This window comes from Sorex fumeus, unplaced genomic scaffold, assembly GCF_029834395.1.
Source record: "Sorex fumeus unplaced genomic scaffold, SorFum_2.1 ptg000024l, whole genome shotgun sequence".
NCBI lineage: Eukaryota > Metazoa > Chordata > Mammalia > Eulipotyphla > Soricidae > Sorex > Sorex fumeus.
Window position 1 is genome coordinate 56,063,956 of NW_026606081.1, and position 19,115 is coordinate 56,083,070.

Consider the following 19,115-nt stretch of genomic DNA (forward strand, 5'->3'; position numbering starts at 1 on the left):
CCCCGCCCCGCAGCCTTCCTATTGGCCGCCCGGCCGTGACGGACAGCTCGGCTGAGCACTCGCAGCCCGCCGCCTCCGGCTCCGCGCCGACGGACGGGCCGCTCGCCCGCGCGGGTCCCGCCCCGGCCGCGGCCCCGCCCCCGGGCGGCCGTGCGCATGCGCCGCGGGCGGGCGCGGCGTGCCGGGAGAGCGCGGCGCGGAGCCCGCGGAGATCGCCGCCGCCCGGGTCGCCTCGCCCGCCGCGCCCGCACCTCGGTCGCCTCCGCCGCGTCCTCGCGTCCTCGCCTCGCCGCCGCGGGCAGCGGCCGCCTGTCGTCCGCCGGCGCCCCGGGAGCCGCGGGGGAGCCCGCCGGCGCCGCACGGTGAGGGCGAAACTTAGTTGGCGGAGTTGGGGGAAGTTTGGGGCGTGCGCGGAGGGGTCGGCCGGGCCGGCGCCCCGGCACTCGGCCCCGCATTGTGCGCGCGGCCCGCGCGTGGGGGCGCCGAGCCGCGGCCGGGGGGCCGGGGCCAGGAGCGAGGACGGAGGCGAAAAAGAAGGAGTGGGGGAGAGCGAGCCGCCCGGGCTCGGCGGCTCGGCGCCGGGTGCGTTTCTTGGCGGCGGGCTGGTTGCAGCCGGTCCCCGCAGCGCAGCGTCCCCGCCGCCCCGCGCCTCGGGAGTCCGCGCCCGGCGCCGGATTGAGCAACGTCGGGGGCCCGGCCTCGACTTCTGCACCCTGCTGCCTGGGCGCCGGGACTAGGGGCGGGCGGCCCCCCCCCCCCCACCCGCCACACACACACGCGCACACACGCGCACACGCACGCACACATGCACACACGCACGCACACGCACACGCGTGCACACATGCACACAACGCGCGCACTCACACACACACGCACACACATGCGCTCACACATGCACACGCAGACGCACGCACACACGTGTGCACATCCACACGCACGCACATCCACAGGCGCTCACATTCGCGCGCACGCGCACACGCGCACATACCCGCACGCACGCATGCAATACGTGTATATATGCACATACATGTTTAAAGTTTACCCACTCCCCCCAGAAGCTTATTCTGGTTTTCTAGAGTGAGATTGCCCCGAGCACAGAACAATAAATACTGCAGTTCTTGAAGGAGCACTTTTTGGTTTTTCCTTTGGGTGGGTAGTTTGCAAACCTGTAAAGGAATTCAGATCAGCAGAGTGAGATCGGTCAGCCTGGGGTCTCAGTGCCTTTGAGGTCTTTGGGGCTTTGCAGGTTGCGTGAGGTCCAGGTCCTCCCTTTTCGGGGGGCGAGGTGGGTGGCAGTTTCTGTCATGCTGATCGTTCTTTTAAACCCTCCCCGGAGGTAAACCCACGGATCTGTTGGGGTGGGTTCGTAGTGGAACCCAAGGATCAGACATTTGCGAGTTGGAGTTCCAGCCCCTTTTGCCAAGTGCTGAAGGAAGAAGGAACAGCTGCGGCCCTGTGCCCCTTTGCTCCAGGCGAGTTCATGTGTGAGTGAGCAAGCAAGTCGGGGGTGGGGAAAAACCCCTGAAAAGCCCCTTTATGTACCTGGTGAGTCTAAGGGGAACTCTGTGTGTGTGTGTGTGTGTGTGTGTGTGTGTGTGTGTGTGTGTACTGAGCACCCTTGGCCAGTAGCAAGGTCAAGTTCAGGGACCACCATCCTTCCTGCTGCTGCTGCCATGGTGGTGGGTGTGTGCTCGCCTGCCTGCGTGGGGGCTTGGCTGCAGGGAGGATGAAAGAGTTGTCAGGGAGGGACAGAATATAAACAGACAGGACCTGCAGCACAGGCGCTCCGGGCTGGTCTCTGCACTTTTGTTTTAGGACTTTTCACACTTCATCTGTTTGCCTGGCTGATGGCAACTGCATGTGGTACGAATGGACTCCAGGCCAGCCTTTAACTCCTTGATGGCTGTTGCCTGCCTTGCTTTTTCCTTCCAGAGGCCCGGTGTGAGGGTGTGTGACTGAGACTGTGTTTAAATGGGCTGAGGGCTTTGTTCTAGCCACAGGGAACTGCTCAGCCCTGGGCTTGCCCTGTTCCTTGCAGAAATGTGGTGATGTGGTGTGTATGTGTGTTGGGCCACACCCAGCGATGCTCAGGGGTTACTCCTGGCTCTGCATTCAGAAATCACTTCTGGTGATGCTTGGGGGACTGTATGGATGCCAGGGATCCAACCTTGGGCTTGCTGCATGCAAAGCCAGCACCCTACCATCTGTACTATCTCTTCAGCCCCAAGAGTTTCTAGAGGAGTTTTCTTTTTTCCGTGTGTGTGTGTGTGTGTGTGTGTGTGTGATTTACCCCAGCAGTGCTCACAGGTTATTTCTGACTCTTCACTCAGGAATCACTCCTGACAATGCTCAGGTGACCATATGGAATGCCAAGGATTGACCCTTGGGTTGGCTGCATATATGGCAAGCTCCCTCCCTGCTGTACTATCTCTCTGGCTCCAAGAGTCTCAAGAGGATCTTCCTTCCTTCCTTCCTTCCTCCCTCCCTCCCTCCCTCCCTCCCTCCCTCCCTCCCTCCCTCCCGTTCTATCTCTCTGGCTCTAAGAGTCTCAAGAGGACCTTCCTTCCTTCCTTCCTTCCTTCCTTCCTTCCTTCCTTCCTTCCTTCCTTCCCTCCCTCCCTCCCTCCCCCAGCTGTGCTCAGGGCTTACTCCTGGCTCTAAACTCAGGGATCACTTCTGGCAGAGCCAGGGATTGAACCCCAGTCTGGCAAGTGTAAGGTAGTTGCCCTACCCACTGTACTCTGGTTCATAGAAGGGATTTCTGACCTCACTCTATAACTTGCTTCGTTCTGAAGAGAAGTGAGGTTTGAACAGTGCACTGTGGGTTTCCAAAAGTGGTTCTGATCTAGGTGTTTCCTCCCTTTTTATGTGAAATGATCAAGGTTGCTGGACAGTCATGCTCCCATTCTGTCCTCTCCCAATGTGGAGAAGCTGTGAGAACTTGCATTCTTGTGGGCCCAAGCATGGGCATTGGGTCCCTCTGTCGCTTAGCTGGAGGGTAGCACTGGGCTCGCTGCTGGTCACCTCTTAGAGTGCCAGCTTCCTCGTCTGTGAGGTGTGGTAAAACCCTTGGCAGTGTTCCTGGCAGCAGTGCGGTAAGCAGAGTGCACCTGTGCCTCGCACTGCACAGGTGAGGTGTCCTTTACCTGGGAGCTGTGCTGAGTGTTTGAGACATTTTTATATGATTTAAAGAAGCACTTTTTTGTTTGTTTGGGGGCCATATCTGATGGTGTTCGGTCTTACTCCTGACTCTGCACTTGGGGATCATTTCTGGTGGGGATCGGGGGGGCCATCTGGGATGCCACGGATTAACCTAGGTCTGTCACGAGCAAGTTACCTGCTGTACTATCTCTTCAGCCCAAGAAGCATTTTTAAGTCTGATACTTCTGAGTCTAGTGGCTCAGTTATTTTGTAAAGAACCCTTCTAAGAATTGAGTCTCAGATGCAGAATTTAGGGTTGCATGCACAAAGCCCTGGTTTCTGTTCCTGTCACTGCCTGCTTGCCTAACACCGTGCGGGGAGTAGTTCTGGAACACTGCCAAGTTTTGCCCCCCAAAAGAACAAATGTAACAAAATAAGTGCAGGGTTTTTGGTTTTGTTTTGGGGCCACACTAGGCAGTGCTTGCGGGTTACTCCCAGCAGTGCTGCTGTTGAACAGGGTCAGCTGCATTTAAGGCAAGTGCCTTAACCCTGGTAACTCCCCAGCCTGTTACTATTGAGAGTTGCTGAGGGGCTTGCTAGGGAGGAATTCCTAAGCTTACTAGGAAATGGTGAGAGGTGGATTGTTTTCAACCCTCGTAATAGGATATCCGAGTTATTTAGTGGGCTCCAAATTTCCTTCCGTATTTCTGTAGTCTTGAGAAAATAGTAAATGTGGATTATGACTACATTTCTCAAACTACTTCAGGTAGAAGTGGACGGAGGATCAATTGTGTTCCCATCGTTTCCCTGACTTCCCTTCCCCTTCAAGACAACATTCTTGAAGGTCTTCCACTTCTGGAAGGAAGGAGAGATTTAAATAATTTATACCTGCTTAGTTTAGATTAGTGGTTTCCAAAGTGGGTGATTTCCAGCATTCCTTTGGGAGTGCTGTGATCATCCCGGTGAGTAGTAATAGTCATGAGAGCAATGGGGGGAGAGGGTGAGGGGGAGGGGAAAAGCGCTTTCTGTTGTTTTCCTTCAGGAAGGCCCTGCATTTCACTGCGTCATCATCACAGATTTAATGTTAGGTTTTTGTTTTGTTTTGTTTGCAAAATAGTGGGGTGTGATCATTATGTGAAGCTCTAAAGAAAATTGTGCTGGTGTTACTTAAAAACACGGGTGGTGGGCCATATAAATTTGGGAACCCTTGCTTAGAACACCCTCACCACAAGAGAATGGATGCATTTTAGGAATATTGGCCTGTGCTGGATACTTTGGTATGTTGAGTTGCGTCTTTCCACTAGTGTCCTAGGGTGTTGAGTTAATCCTGGGGCCAGCAGTGTGATGTCTTTCTTGGGTCTGCTAAGTGTGAGACCTGGGAGTGGGGTGAAGGTGTCAGCAGGCATTTATTTATGCTAACAAATCCAAACTCAGGGGTGACAGGGGCACTGCATCAGGAATTCCACCCACTGCTCTACAGAAATTTCCTGCTGCCCCTGAACTGACAGTGGAGTTCAGCTGAAGACCCCCGGATGAGTGAAGGGGAGGGTGGATGGGGCTACTGTGTGCATTTAGGACATGAGACTCCTGGCTCATTGGGCACATGGCATGGTAGCAAGCTCTGCACAGACAGTACTGGAGTGGGACTGCTCTGGGGGGTGGGGTCTGCAGCGATAGACCCAGCAGCACCCCATGTGGTATTAGATCCAGGGAGCCAGGACTCAGTCAGTTGAAAACCTTGCCTCCGAATCTGGGAAAAGTGCCGTTCATGAAATCCATTATGCGTCATGCCTCTCTGAGGAGTAGACCTGTGGCTGGTAATGTGATGCGGGTGTTGTTTGTGCAGGCCTGCCTGGACACACTGCTGTCATGGTGAGAGTGGGAGGACAGGCCACTCTCCACCTTCTGCGCTTTCTGGAGCCCAGGGCTTTCTTGACTCTTATTTCTGACAAAGGAGTGGATACTGTTGGAGGGAGGGGCACTGCGGGGGGGGGGGGGGGGGGGAATGCAGCTCCCTGCTTGGTGCTTGCTGGAGCAAATGAACCATAGCGGGGTCCTGGCTGTCGCCTTGAAGAGCCCTTGATCACAGTGTGGAGTCAGGTGTGACTGGTGGCCTTGAGAACCATGTGAGAAAGTTATTAGCACCCCTTCTCCCACTAGGCTCCTTGGGGTGTGGCTTTATTCAAGGGGGCACATTCGATTACACTGTTGAGGGCAGTTGAGATAAGCTGAACCAGACGTGCATTTCCCCCCCCCCCCCCCCCCCCCCCCCCCGTAAATTAAACTGAGTTTGTGTGTGTGTGCGTGCGTGCTGTGTGTATGTATTCCTTTTATGTCCCTAAAACTTAAGTGTGTAGAAGTATTCCTTTTCTCAGGTGACAACTGTGATAAAGGTACTAGATCAGATGTGGGACCTTTTGCAAATTTGGCATTTTTGTGACTTATGAGTTACTTCTGGAAACTCATATAGTGTGATTTTAAGTGTGTCTGTAAACCTATTACCCATAGTCTTTTTTTTTTTTTTTTTTGCCTTTTGGGTCACACCCAGCGTTGCACACGGGTTCCTCCTGGCTCATGCACTCAGGAATTACTCCTGGTGGTACTTGGGGGACCATATGGGATGCTGGGAATCTAACCCGGGTTGGCCGTGTGCAAGGCAAATGCCCTACCTGCTGTGCTGTCACTCCAGCCCCCAGCTCCCACTTACCCATACAGTTACAGTCTTGCCAGCTGAGTTCTGTCCAGTTTGAAGTGGGTGTGTTTCTGGAGGGAAAGAAAAAACGGTTCCTTTTGGTCTTACATGGAAGTCATTTCTATTACCTTGCGTGAGGAGGAAGAAATTGTGTGTGTGTGTGTGTGTGTGTGTGTGTGTGTGTACATGTATACATGTACTACTGGTATACTTTGTGAATAGATCGGCCTCACTATGTAGGAACTTTGGCTTCAAGTCTTTAATTGGAAGATATTTAGAAGGAAAGTGTCACATCAGGAGTTGACAAGTGGAATCCTCATTGTTCTTTTGGCCTGTGAGGCCTTGGGCCTGGTTGAGAAGGGCTTTCTCTGCTCGAGGATTAAGAATGTCCATGGGTCAGTGGACAGGAATGGCCAAAGCCTTTGCAGGTTCTCTTGCTAAAATGGGTTTGCATGTTTGCCTGGAGCATCCATAGACTAATGTGTATTTAAAGGACCTCTCCCTCCTAGGGAGATTTTTTTTTTTTAGGTAGGCCCTTGCCTGGGAGGTCTTTGTAAGGAGTGTATTCTAAAGGAAGAACAAAGGGCCTGGGTTATCTTTATTGTTCACAGTAATCTTGCAGGATAGGTGTTACGTATCTTATTTTGAAGAGAAAGCTGGGGTTTCTCATCAAAAATGTACTCTGAGTTTGGTGTTTAAGTTTGTATTTTTTAGGTCCATGAACTGTAATTTTCATCCAAGACTTTTTGAATTTCAACATAATGCTAGTTTTATTATGTATGTGATAAGTTATTTCTTCATTCTGATATAATTTTATAGAAAATAGCCTGCTTACAATCCAGTTTGGTTGGTTGTAAGTAGAGAATCTTTGTGGACGGCCTTAAAGTTTATCCTGGAACTCTTGAAAGCAGCAAAAACTCCAGTAGAATTGCATTTTACTCCGAGTGCTGGAGCTGCGTGGAACGACAGTAAAACGAACCTTTCCATACTTTCACACATCTTCAAAGTGTTCTACAATTAATTCATTCGTGTGTAACCCCTATTCAAAGTAGAAAGACCAGTTTTTTAAGGTTGATTTTTGGCAGTGCCAAAAGTTGGGGAATGTGGCCTGAGTCTTGGGTGAGAAAAAAAGCAGGTGTGCACCCGGCAATTTTAAAAAACTTTCCCCAGACCCCACTCAGCTCTTAGCTCATACTGAATATGATTTTGAGGTTGTGCATCTTGTGCTTAATGCAAGGGAATGGAGTAAACTGATTGAAAGAAGCAACATGATTTGGGATGGCGAGGGGTAGGGTGGGAGAGCTGGGTGGTGGGCGAGCTGTATTTTCCACTTTCTCTTTTTTGTAGTGCTTTCAGTGTGAATCATTCTTAACTCAGGGTTGAGGGTTGTGATTTTCCCAGAGACTCTGGTGAATGAACACTTATTAGTTATTATGCATGCTAATTGTGGTGGTGGTGGTGGTGGTGGGGAGGCAGATGCCTTTGTATTTCACTCTTGGTTTAGGAGAGACAGCCTTTGTAACTTGATCCTTTGCTGGTGCCATGACCACCACTTGTCACCTGATTCCATCTTCTGTCCCCACTCACCTCCTAAAAGATGACTTTTAGTTGGCAGGGAGGTGTAGTTGGGAAGAGAGTTGGAAGGAGTTCCCCTGTTTCTGACACTAACTTGCTGTGTGATCTTGGGCAGGTTACTCTTCTGCCCAGGAGTTCACTTGTTCATGAAATAAAACGTACTAATAACTCACCTGTCTTTCAGTCTAGGGGAGATGGCAAGAGACGTTCTTGGGCGGGAGAGAGAGTACAGGATTTAGGTCCTTCCCTTGTACACAGCTGATCCAGTTTGATCCCTGGCACCACATGGTCCGGTGAGCACCACCAGGAGAGACCCCTGAGCACAGAGCCAGGAGTATGTCACCCCTAACAACCCCCTCCCATTTCCCCCAAAATTATATTCTTGGACACAAATATAAAGAGAGTACATTTTTCATCAATTTCAACCTTCAAAGTTGCAGTAACTTCTTCCTACTTTTATTGTAAAAATTAATTTTGTTATGATTGTCCCAACCACATTGTTACACTTGAAACATTGTTCCCATATGGAGCAGTAAATAGAAACATTTGATAAATATTGTGTCTGGATGACTTCCTAAGACAGGACATGAAAGTTCTTTTTACATTGTTGCTTATTCCGAAGGACCTCTTCATGAATCTTTATCTGGATCTAGATCTTGCAGAAGAAGCCTTACTCTTCTATAGTTGGTGAAGGGGTGTGCACTACACATTCTATGACCGAAATCCAATCATGAACAACTTTGTAACTGTGTATTTCACTATAATTTAATTGAAAAAACCCAGAACATTAGGGCTGCAAATTTTAAGAAATCAGGAATACTTGGAAACATGGAAATCTAATTAATAAAGTGACAAATAAATAAAACAAAAAGTTTTCTCTCTGGCCCTTAATTAAGGTTTTTTTTTTTTTTTTTTTTTTTTGCTTTTTTGGGTCACACCCGGTGATGCTCAGAGGTTACTCCTGGCTCATGCACTCAGGAATTGCTCCCGGTGGTGCTCAGGGGACCATATGGGCTGCTGGGAATCAAACCTGTGTTGGCCATGTTGGCTGCGTGCAAGGAACCGCCCTACCCACTGTACTATCGCTCCAGCCCCTTAATTAAGTTTTTATAGTGAGTTGGAATCTGTTCTTTTTCTGGAAAGGTGACAAGAAAAGTGTGTTAAAGGAATAGGCCACACATGAGAGGTGTGGGTGGATTATTGGACCCAGAGGAGCAGAGCCTGGATCTGCTCTGCTGAAGGTAGAGTGTGATCCTGAGCTTTCTCCCCCCATGCTTAGTCTTGTTTTCCAAATCTTTCTTTTGACTTTCTACTTTTGCTTGCTTGCCTTCTTTGTTTCTTTCTTTTTTCCTTTCTTTCTTTTTTGCTTTTTGGTTCTCACCTGGTGATGCTCTGGTTACTCCTGGCTCATGCACTCAGGAATTACTCCTGGCGGTACTCAGGGGACCATATGTGATGCTGGGAATTGAACCTGGGTCAGCCGCGTCCAAGGCAAATGCCCTACCTGCAGTGCTGTTGCTCTAGCCCCCCCCCTTTTTTTTTTACTTTTGCTTTATTTCTTGAGTATCCAAAAACTTCAAAAAATTAGATGAGTTGTCTAGGGATCTTGGGTTTATCATTCAGTCATCTATTTTTGGGGGTGGGTGGGTGGCTTTTTTGGCTTTTTGCGTCAAGTCTGGTGATGATCAGCCTCCTGGCTCTGCACTCGGGTCGCTCCTGGTGGTGCTTGGGTGGGCGTATGGGGCGCTGGGGATTGAGCCTAGGTCAGGTGCGTGCAAGGCAAATGCCCAACGCGTTGTACTCTCACTCCAGCCCCTCAGTCATCTCTTTGAATTTATCACACTGTCATGGCCTGCACATTTCCTCTCTTTCAAGTGGCTGGGTGGAAATCACCTGTCACACTGCTCACCAAAAGGCCAGAGTAACGTGTGTGCATTTCCTTTTCCATTATAAGGAGGCGGATTTCTATCTGCTTTGTTCATTGCTGTACTTTCTAGCACTTGGCCTTGTTCATGGTACATAGTAAACCAGCAACTTGGGAAATCTGGCTTGATGGATAAGTAGATTTGTTCAAAATTCTATTAGTGGTATACATGCATATAAAGTTACTTGTTTTATGGTGCCAGAGATAAAATCCTGGACCTCACACTTGCAGGACAATAACTTTACCTCTGTAAAATCTTTTCTGTTGGTTTTGGTCAGTTAAGTCTTTTCTGGGGAGGAGAAGGCACCATTTTAGATGGAAGATGGACCAGCCCTATCAAGGCTGGCCATGGAGTTTTTGTCCTTTGTGTTGCTTTTTTTCTTTTACAGTTATGGCAGACCATCTCTACACCCTGAATTTTTTTTTTGTGTGTATGTGTGTATGTGTGTGTGTGTGTGTGTGGAGGGGGGGATGTGTGTGTGGTTTGGATCCCACCCACTTGGTGGTGTTCAGAACTTATTCCTCCCGGCTCTGCACTCTGGGATCACCCCTGGTGGTGCTAGGGGACCATGTGGACTGCCAGTGTTTAAATCTGGGTCGGCTTCATGCAAGGCAAGCAACTTAATACTATGTCACCAGCACCCCGCCCTTCCCATTGTGTCCTAACATCTTAACTGATGGTGGCTTTATAGCTGATGTTGATGGGACTGTTGGCATGAGGATGGAAACTGACTTGCCTGCCCAATTCAGTCGAAGTGCAGTTTGAAAAAAAGTGCGGAGAATAGCTAGAGCCTTGACCTATATGAACGAACTCCTTACCCAGATGCTGGGGAAGTAGCAATATTCTTTTCCTGGAAATTTTTTTTTTCAAAAATGATAGTTTTATGAGATACAGATTGTACATGGAAAAGTATATCCCTGTCTCCCATTAATATAGTTTTCCCCCCCAATATATAATGCTATGAGCCATGAAATGAATGTCTTTCAATCCTGACCTGATGATGTGTATCCAGTATATAACACAGACAGCGTTAACTCAAAGCAACTGAATGCTGAGTAGCCTTTTTTCCTTTGAACAGAATCATTACAGAAATAGGACTCTGAACCTTCTATTAAGCACTTTTGTATGAAATCTGAGGTTTCTGTCAAATTAGACATGGAAAATTAAACAGAGCTGCATAAATTACTGATCTGTGCAGTTTTTACTTCTTTCTTAGGCTGGGCTTTCTCCTTAGATGACTGCTTCTCTTAAATACCAGCCCAAGAATGTTATCATTGATACACAATTATTTTTGGTTTCATGTCAGTAGATTTTTCTCCTCCCACAAAGTATTTAGTGATCCCATTTTCCCTTGAGAATCTGTTCTACTTCTTCTTAAAATGCATTTTTATTTATTTAGATTTTTGTGGAGAAAATGCTCTTTAGGTAATTGAGCACCTTTATAAATTTGGACTTCCTTAATAATTCTTTTGGCAATGTACATTGAAGGTGTTGGTGTTTTGCATGCTCCTAATTCATATCTTCATCTTAAAAACATTGACTGGAGCCCCCAGAACTATTCACCCACTGTTTTTCATGGCCCCTGTTTGTATGTACTTTGAAATACCATTCTCTTTCCTTTGTGTGGTGAAAAGCACTGTTTTGGCTTATTCACCAGAAGTGCTTTTGGCTATCTGAAGGTCACCACTGGAATTGTTAGCTCATTAGGGTGTGTGCCTGGAAACTCAGTTTTCTTTCCTGAGCCCAAATAAAAGTAATGGTTCATCTGAGATACTTCAGGATCCAAACACTGAAGGAAATACCAAGGGAAACCGTATCTGCTCTCTCCTTGCTGCCTTGAAGTCTGTTGAAATCTGTAGACATTGTCCCAAAAGCTGTTGTTTTACTGGGAGCTGCTGTTGAAGTAGGTGTCATATGTTTACCAGTTCTCCCCTTTGCACAGAGCTATTTTATGATCTTGTCCGAAAAGGAACTTGAGGCATGAGGAGGTTAATTGTTTAGGTGTGTTTCATTTAACAAATCTGACTGAACTGGCACCACTGTCTGCCGGGGATCTAAAGGGGAGCAAACACGGGACGTGGTCACTGGTCATGATTATCTCTTTTTTATTTTTATTTATTTATTTTTTGCTTTTTGGGTCACACCCGGCAGTGCATAGGGGTTACTCTTGGCTCATGCACTCAGGAATTACTCCTGGTGGTGCCCGGGGGACCATATGGGATGCTGGGAATCGAACCCGGCTCGGCCGTGTGCAAGGCAAACGCCCTACCCGCTGTGCTATCGCTCCAGCCCATGATAGTCTCTTGATTAGCGTGACAGCCATAGCGATAATGGCTGTCACTGCTACGGGGCATTGCTTGCTGTGTGCTGCATGTTGGGGAGCACAGTGCTCCCTGGATTTTGCTCTCCCTGTGATACCAAGTGCTAGGGGTGTGGGACTTAAGCCCAGAGAAATGGGATAACTCACTTAGGCAACACAGTTTGTAGCAAAATTGACACAAACTAGGGCTCTGACTGTGGGGCTGAAACTCTTTTCTAGATGTATCAAGAACGTTCCTAGTAGAGTTGAAAGAAGTGCAAGGGATTTCTTTGTAAGCCTGGTTTGGCAGAATTTTAGGTAACTTTGACTTTGCCAGTAGATGTACTTTTTACTTTTTGCCAGTAGATTTATTTGTATTTCTGTCCTTTTTTTTTTGGGGGGGGGTGCTGCTGCTGCTCTGGGGTTATCCCAGAGCCTTGTATGCTTAGGGCATGCTTTGCACCACTGAGCCACACGTGTGGACAGTATATTCATTTTAATTATTGTCATTTCCTGGATCATATCTGGTGGTGCTTAGTGCTGTGTCTGACTCAGTGGTTGGGGCCACTTCCCAGGACAGGGGACCATGCCATGTGGGAGATTGAACTCAGGCCCTCTTAAATGCCATGCATGCCCTCCCGCCCCTTGAGCCATCTAACTAACCCAGGCTTAGGGTTTTTTTTTCTTTTTGGGTTACACCTGGCGATGCACAGGGGTTACTTCTGGCTCTGCACTCAGGAATTACTCCTGGCAGTGTTCTGAGGACCATGTGGGATGTCGGGGATTGAACCCAGGTCGGCCGTGTGCAAGGCAAATGAATGCCCTACTTGCTGTACTATCGCTCTGGCCCCTAGGCTTATTTTTATGGTTAACTTTCCAATATATAATCTTTTATTCTTAAAGCATCAGGTGTTTTTCACAGGTCATGAAAGATTTTTTAATCTTTTTTTTTTTTTTCTGGGCCACACCTGACTGTGCTCAGAGATCACTCTTGGTGGTGCTTGGTGAGTATATGCTGGGATTAAATTGAACTTGGTCACATACAAAGTAAGTGCCTAAAACCTTATGCTCTTTCCCTGTACCCACGGGGATACACCCTCCCCCCTCACTTATTTCATTAGTAGCAGTATAAAACAGATCCTCTAAGAGTCCTAGAATAATAAGCAGTAAGTGCATGTAAGAACAAATGACACGGAGATGAGGAGATGATTCAGCAGGTAAGGTGCTCGTCTTATCCAGGTTCAGTTCCTGACACCCCCACATTGTCCCCCAAACCTTGCAGGGGTGATCCTCGAGCACGGCTGCGTGTGCCCCCTCCCCCCAATGACACTACCTAGAGAAAATTTTTAATATTTTTTTCTTTCTAAACTTGACTATTTGGGAGGGGTGGAGAGAGTGGGGGGAGGGAGAGTGTGTGCGTGTATGCATGTGTACGTGTATACATGTATGTGCCATATGCGATCCCAGTCTGTGCAAATGTAAGAATAGATCATAAAACATTTCATGTTAGTACCTTTGCACTATGTCAAGTAACCTGCATCACTAATTTATTGGCTGTGTAGTATATGGTACGGATTTAAGAGTCATCTTCAGCTCACCAGTCACACTCTTACTTGAATATTTACATTGCAGTTACTTCCTGTTCCTCTAGTGCTGTCACAGGCACTGCTGTGATGAGCAGCTGTGCACATATCTCTGTGCACCTTGTTCACCTCTTAGAGAAGTGGAGTTGCTGTGGCCGAGATGTGCATTTCAGCAGCTTTTAATAAGTATTGTGAGTTGTCTACAGGAAGCTTATATAATTGAAACTTGCCCTGGCACAGTATGAGTGGTTTTTATCCTAACTTTACCATACCGTTTCTCCATAACTTTTAGAAAGTTGGAGAAGGAACAATCCTGACTTTGTGAAGTCATAAAGATAGTAGTGGCCAGGGCGCTGGCCTTGCATGTGGCAGACCCGGGTTGAATCCACAGCAGCCCGTCTGGTCCTCTGAGGGATCCCTGAGCACAGAGCCAGGAGTAAGCTTGAGCACTTCTGGGTGTGCCCCCCGAATCCCCTCCCCCGCCCCCCCCCACTCAAAGTGGTGTGTGAGTGTGTGTATACTAGGAATCAGAGCTAGGGCCTTATACATGAGCGGCAAAACAAGTGACAACCCCCCCCCACTAAATTTTAGAAGGAAGTTTCAAATGTTATAGTTGAATAACTGGACTGCTGATAATTATAGATAAGAACTCTATTTCTAGAAGAAGAAACTCGTGAAACGTAGTCCCTACCTTTTAAACCCCGAGAGTCAATTTAAGGTCAGTTCTTGGTACTCAGGCACATAAAATAATCTTTCAGATGAAGAAAGCCACTGACTTTTATGCTTTTGGCTGTTCGCTCATCGTCAGTTCCAGTTAATTCCAGCATCTGAGTCAGGGCAGCACTGGAGATGAGCTTTATAGAGACACAGGGTAAGGCTTTCCCACAAAATCTTCTCTGCACATTCAAATACTTATTACATTCTTTTACTATTAACACTCCTAATTTAGGAATGGAAATGCACAGTTCATATAAGTTCCCTAAATCATAGTCTTGTGTTGACATTATGACTTAAATAACCAAGGAAGGGCGCTGAAGAGATAGCTCAAAGGGCTGGAGTGCATGCTTTGCTTACATGCATGTGGGCAGCCGTGGTTTTCTCCCCAGTGCCTGGCATTACAGTGCACCTCAGGCATGGTGCCAGGAGGGATGTCTGAGTGGCCCCAAACTGAAAACAAAGACAATCGACAAGCAACCAGGAGAAGAAGCCACTCATATTTGGACTACATTCTTGTCTCCACCAGCAGCAGTGATTTTCGGGTCTGTTCTGGAGTTTTTTGCGGTGATAGGCAGAGTCAGCTGCACTGCACGTGTTGGCAATTGGTGCCCAAGCCGACTCTGGCACTGTTGGTGCTCCAAAGCATTCTTAGAAGGACTGTTTTGATCTTCAGCCTATTTCTGACTGCTGAGAAAGCTTGTTCAGTAACAGGTGGCTCAGGTCACTGCAGTAGAAGGCGCTGGGATGGGGCTGCAGCAGTGATCGAAGTGTGCCCTTGTTCTGTGCAGTGGTACTTCGTTGACGGTATGCCTGGTCTTCACTGTCCAGCTTTCATGGATGTAGAGGGTGCAGTTTTGGCGTGGTGGGAACCCCTTGCTTGGTATTTGGAGAATATCTTTTCTGCCAGTCTGAATTCCTAAGAGACTCTGTTCTGTCTCATTATTTGGACTTGAATCTTAGAAGTGCGCTGTCCTGTGCTCCCTCTGTCTTGTGCATCATCCTCCCGCCTCCCGTAACTTGAGCCCTGTGTGCGCCCCAGAGCAGCTAGTCTTCCTTATCTCTCAGCATTCTTTTGACAATGGGTCTTTTTGGAGCTAGAGAATAGACAGTAATAGCATTGAGCAGGCAGGCAAGGGTTCCAGCATGGAGTGTCTGAGTCCTCTCCCTTGAGTCTCGGCAGTTGTTTTCTCTGCTGTCTTAGGGTTGGGCAGGCATCAGAGACTTGGTAAATCAGTGCCAGTAGTAAAATATTTCACTGCAGTTGTTCTGGGTCACATGACGAGTCCCCAGGGGACAAAGTAATAAGAGCATGAATAATGTGAGAGAAGTAAGAGTCATAAGAAAGCAAGATTAAAAGTTGAAACTCAGGACGATAAAGGAAAGGGTAGATTCTGATGTGGAGCATTCAGTAGTTCAGAACACTTTGTTAGTGGACAAACACTGGATAAAGACACAGTAAATTTGATTCTAGGTTTAATTTCTCCCAACTGCCTGGGGCAAGTGACTTAGATCCTCCTAGCTCCAATTTTGACCATTAAAAGTGAAACTCATTTCTTTTTGTTGATTTTTGAGTCACACCCTTCGTTGCTCAGGACCTGTACAAGGCTGACCCAGCTTTGATCCCTGGCACCGCATATGCCCCCTGAGCACAGAGCTAGGAGTGAGCTCAGAGCATGACCAGATGTGACCTAAAAGCAAACAACAGTAGCAACAAATCTTAACTTGAAACATATTAATGAAAAAGTAAAGACCATTTTTCTTTGTTTTAATTTTATTGAGGGGCTGGAGCGATAGCACAGCGGGTAGGGCGTTCGCCTTACAAGCGGCCAACATTGCCGACCCGAGTTCGATTCCTCTGCCCCTCTCGGAGAGCCCGGCAAGCTACCGAGAGTATTCGATATGCCAGACACAGTAACAACAAAGTCTCCAATGGAGATGTTACTGGGCCCGCTCGAGCAAATCGACGAGCAACGGGAGGGCCTTTACTCGGAGAGCCCGGCAAGCTACCGAGAGTATTCGATATGCCAGACACAGTAACAACAAAGTCTCCAATGGAGACGTTACTGGGCCCGCTCGAGCAAATCGAGCAATTTTATTGAATCACCGTGAGATAGTTACAAGCTTTCATGTTGGGTTGCAATCACACAATGATCAAACACCCATCCCTTCACCAGTGCACATTCCCCACCACCAATATCCCCGGTATACCCCCCCTTTCCCACCCTCCCCCTGCCTCCATGGCAGACATGATTCCCCATACTCTCTTACTTTTGGACAATATGGTTTGCAGTACAGACCCTGAGAGGTTCTCATATTTGGTCCCTGATCTACTTTCTGCACACATCTCCCATCCCGACCTGTTCCTCCAGCCATCTTTTTCTTAGTGATCTCTTCTCTGTTCCAGCTGCCTTCTCCCCTTTGCTCATGAGGCAGGCTTCCAGTTATGGAACAATCTTCCTGTGCTGTGTATCTACTATCCTTAGGTGTCAGCCTCATGTTATGTTGTTTCATACTCCACAGATGAGTGCAGTCCTTCTGTGTCTGTCCCTCTCTTTCTGACTCATTTCACTTAGCAGGATACTCTCCGTGTCTATTCATTTATAAGTCAAGTTTATGACAGTAAAGACAATCTGTGCTTATTAAAACATACTGGTATGACCTGCTACCTTTGTGGGGTGAATAGTGCTGTTCTTTTTGTGCTTTGCTGGGGATTAAACCCCTTCGAGGTGTGCATGTTCCCATGTAGTTCACTGCCACGCCATGAGCATCTCTCTGGAGCAGTGTGTGCTGCTGTCTTCTCAACCCAGGGCCTGGGAAGCCGTGAGGGTGTGCAGGCCTGGGCAGGAGGCAGTGAAGTGGCAGGCTGTATTAGCAGATCCTCCAGCAGTTGGCACAGCCCATGGTCTGAAACCAGGGTCAGACTGCAAGAGGAGGTGCTTTCCCCACTGGGTGTCCCTGTCTCTCCTAAACTGAGAGTTTTGGAGTGGCAGAAATAACAGCACCATTATTCCTGGTGGGTCATTAATGAAATCTGGGAATGTAAGTAACTGGCTACTTTCACAGTTCCTAACTGCTCGGATTGGATTATGTCAAGGACTCTTAATAATAGAGCAGAAACAGTTTGATCAGTCAATCTCCCATTCCCTGTTACATCTTTATAGACAAGGAATAAGTGAGACACCAGTTCAGGGAAGGATGAAGTAGTCTGTATTAATAAGTTCTATTGAGAGGGAATTGACTGAGTTTTTCTTAGGTTCACATGAACCACTGCGTAACTTTTTAAAAAATATTTATTTATTTATTTATTTATTTTGGCTTTTTGGACCACACTTGCTGATGCTCAAGGGTTACTCCTGGCTCTGCACTCAGGAATCACTCTTCACATTACTTGGGGGACCGGATGGGATGTGGTGAATTGAATCCAGCTTGACTGCATATAAGGCAAATGCCCGCTGTGCTATCACTCTGGCCCCCTGCATAGCTTTTTAAAAGTTTGGAATTATTCCCAAAAGTTATAGATATGAAAATTAAAAATCTACAGTAGACTAAAATCTTGAGTCAGTTAAGTTGAACTTAGATGATTGTGCAGTCAGCATGAGATTTGTGATATTTGTAAGACCTTAGGGAAAGTTCTGTGGCAGACTTGTTGCTCAAGGACAGGCTTATTGCACTGGGGCACTGGTTGAAGGGGCTGAGTGCAGGCTCTGCATGCAGGAGGCTCAGGGTTGGTCTTCAGCACCACCTGGTGCCTTGAGCACCACCGGGAGGGAAGCTCCTGAACACAGAGCTAGAGTAGGTCCCTCTCACGCCCTGCCCGAGCACTACTTGGGTGTGAACATTTGGCTGTGAGCAGGAGCTCAGACACACTATTGTGGCACTGGGGGTCCCATGCCACACGGAGACTGGAACTGCATGTGGGTAACATGAGGACTGAACTCATAGCCTCAGGATTGCAAGGCACAGAGTCATCCACTGACAACCGCCCCCCCCCCCCCCCCCCCCCGCCCATGCAGGCTTTACTGGGTTTAGGCTCTGATGGAGTCTAGAACAGTTACTACATGAATATAGTAGTAGTAGAGTCATGGATTGCTAAGGAGAAGGAGAGTTTTTGTGAAGGAAGCAAATCTCTTTGGATGCGGATAAGTTCTGATTAAACTGCAAAGTTTACCTCTGGCTATCTTCTGTTTTATATTGTAACTGTGTTCTCCCAGAAGCAAGACTTTAGTTGAATCACTACCCTATTTAAAAACTGATTTTTCCTGCCCACAGGATAGTAGCTGAACTTGTCCCATGACATTTGTCCCCGACGTGTCCTAAGAATTGTCCACTAGGCATGTTCAGCTGTGCACCCTACTATGCCTTTGCCCCTTCGTGCTTTTGAGAAACACATATCGGTCACCTTTTAATGCTGGACTGAGACTGGACTCTCGGTCACAGGCTGTTCTCCCCATTTCTGTACTTTCAGCCTTGAAGGGTTATTTCCTGTATATGGAATGCTTCATTCTGACAGCAGGATGTGCTCTGTCCTCTCTTTTATGGCTGCGTTTTCTCCTCCTGGTATCCTGTGTTCTGTCCTCTACTGTAGAGACTAAGGCTGTCCGATCCCGACTTCTTGGGGTGATCCCTACTCTTTTTCCTAGTGGCTAGCATATGGCAGGGACTCAGTAATACTGAGTGAAGGGTAGGTTGTGGCTTTATTGAGCAGCCAGTCAATGATTAACTTGCTTTTGTTTGTCAAACTGTTAAATATTTTCAGAATTCTTCTGCCTGCCTTGCTTGTACTTGCTTTTTTGCAGCTATTATTGTACTTGTATGTTCCTGAGACCCCGTGGGATTCTATGTGGCGATGTCTTAAATTTTTTTAGCTGTCTCTAGGACATACTAACCCATAAGTTGTCTTTACCACTGTGTTAAGATTTTTTTTTTTTTGTATTTTAAAAAAAAGAGCTGCCAGAGTATTTCTTTGATGTGCAGGAATCACTCCTGACAGCACTGGGGGTGCAGGTGGGGATGTGATGCCAAGGAACTGATCCTGGACCAGCCCTGTGCAAGAGTGCCAGGTTTGTGTCCTACCCATTGTATTCCCACTCCAGTCCTGCATGTCTCTTGAAGGGAAACCTGTGTATTGTATGTGATAATGTTTCTAGGAGATACGAAGGAGAGTGGCTGGCTGCATTCTTTAT

The 19,115-nt window shown here is 47.7% G+C and overlaps 1 protein-coding gene across 1 annotated transcript in view; it reads left to right on the forward strand.

The window, feature by feature from the left end:
• The first annotated feature begins 242 nt into the window (after positions 1-242).
• LOC130023326 (A-kinase anchor protein 13-like) overlaps positions 243-19,115 on the forward strand; it is an 87,925-nt gene continuing 69,052 nt past the window's right edge. Inside the window, exon 1 of the mRNA XM_056113805.1 lies at positions 243-362. The gene's annotated coding sequence lies outside the window, so the exon portion shown is untranslated. The remainder of the gene's footprint in view (positions 363-19,115) is intronic.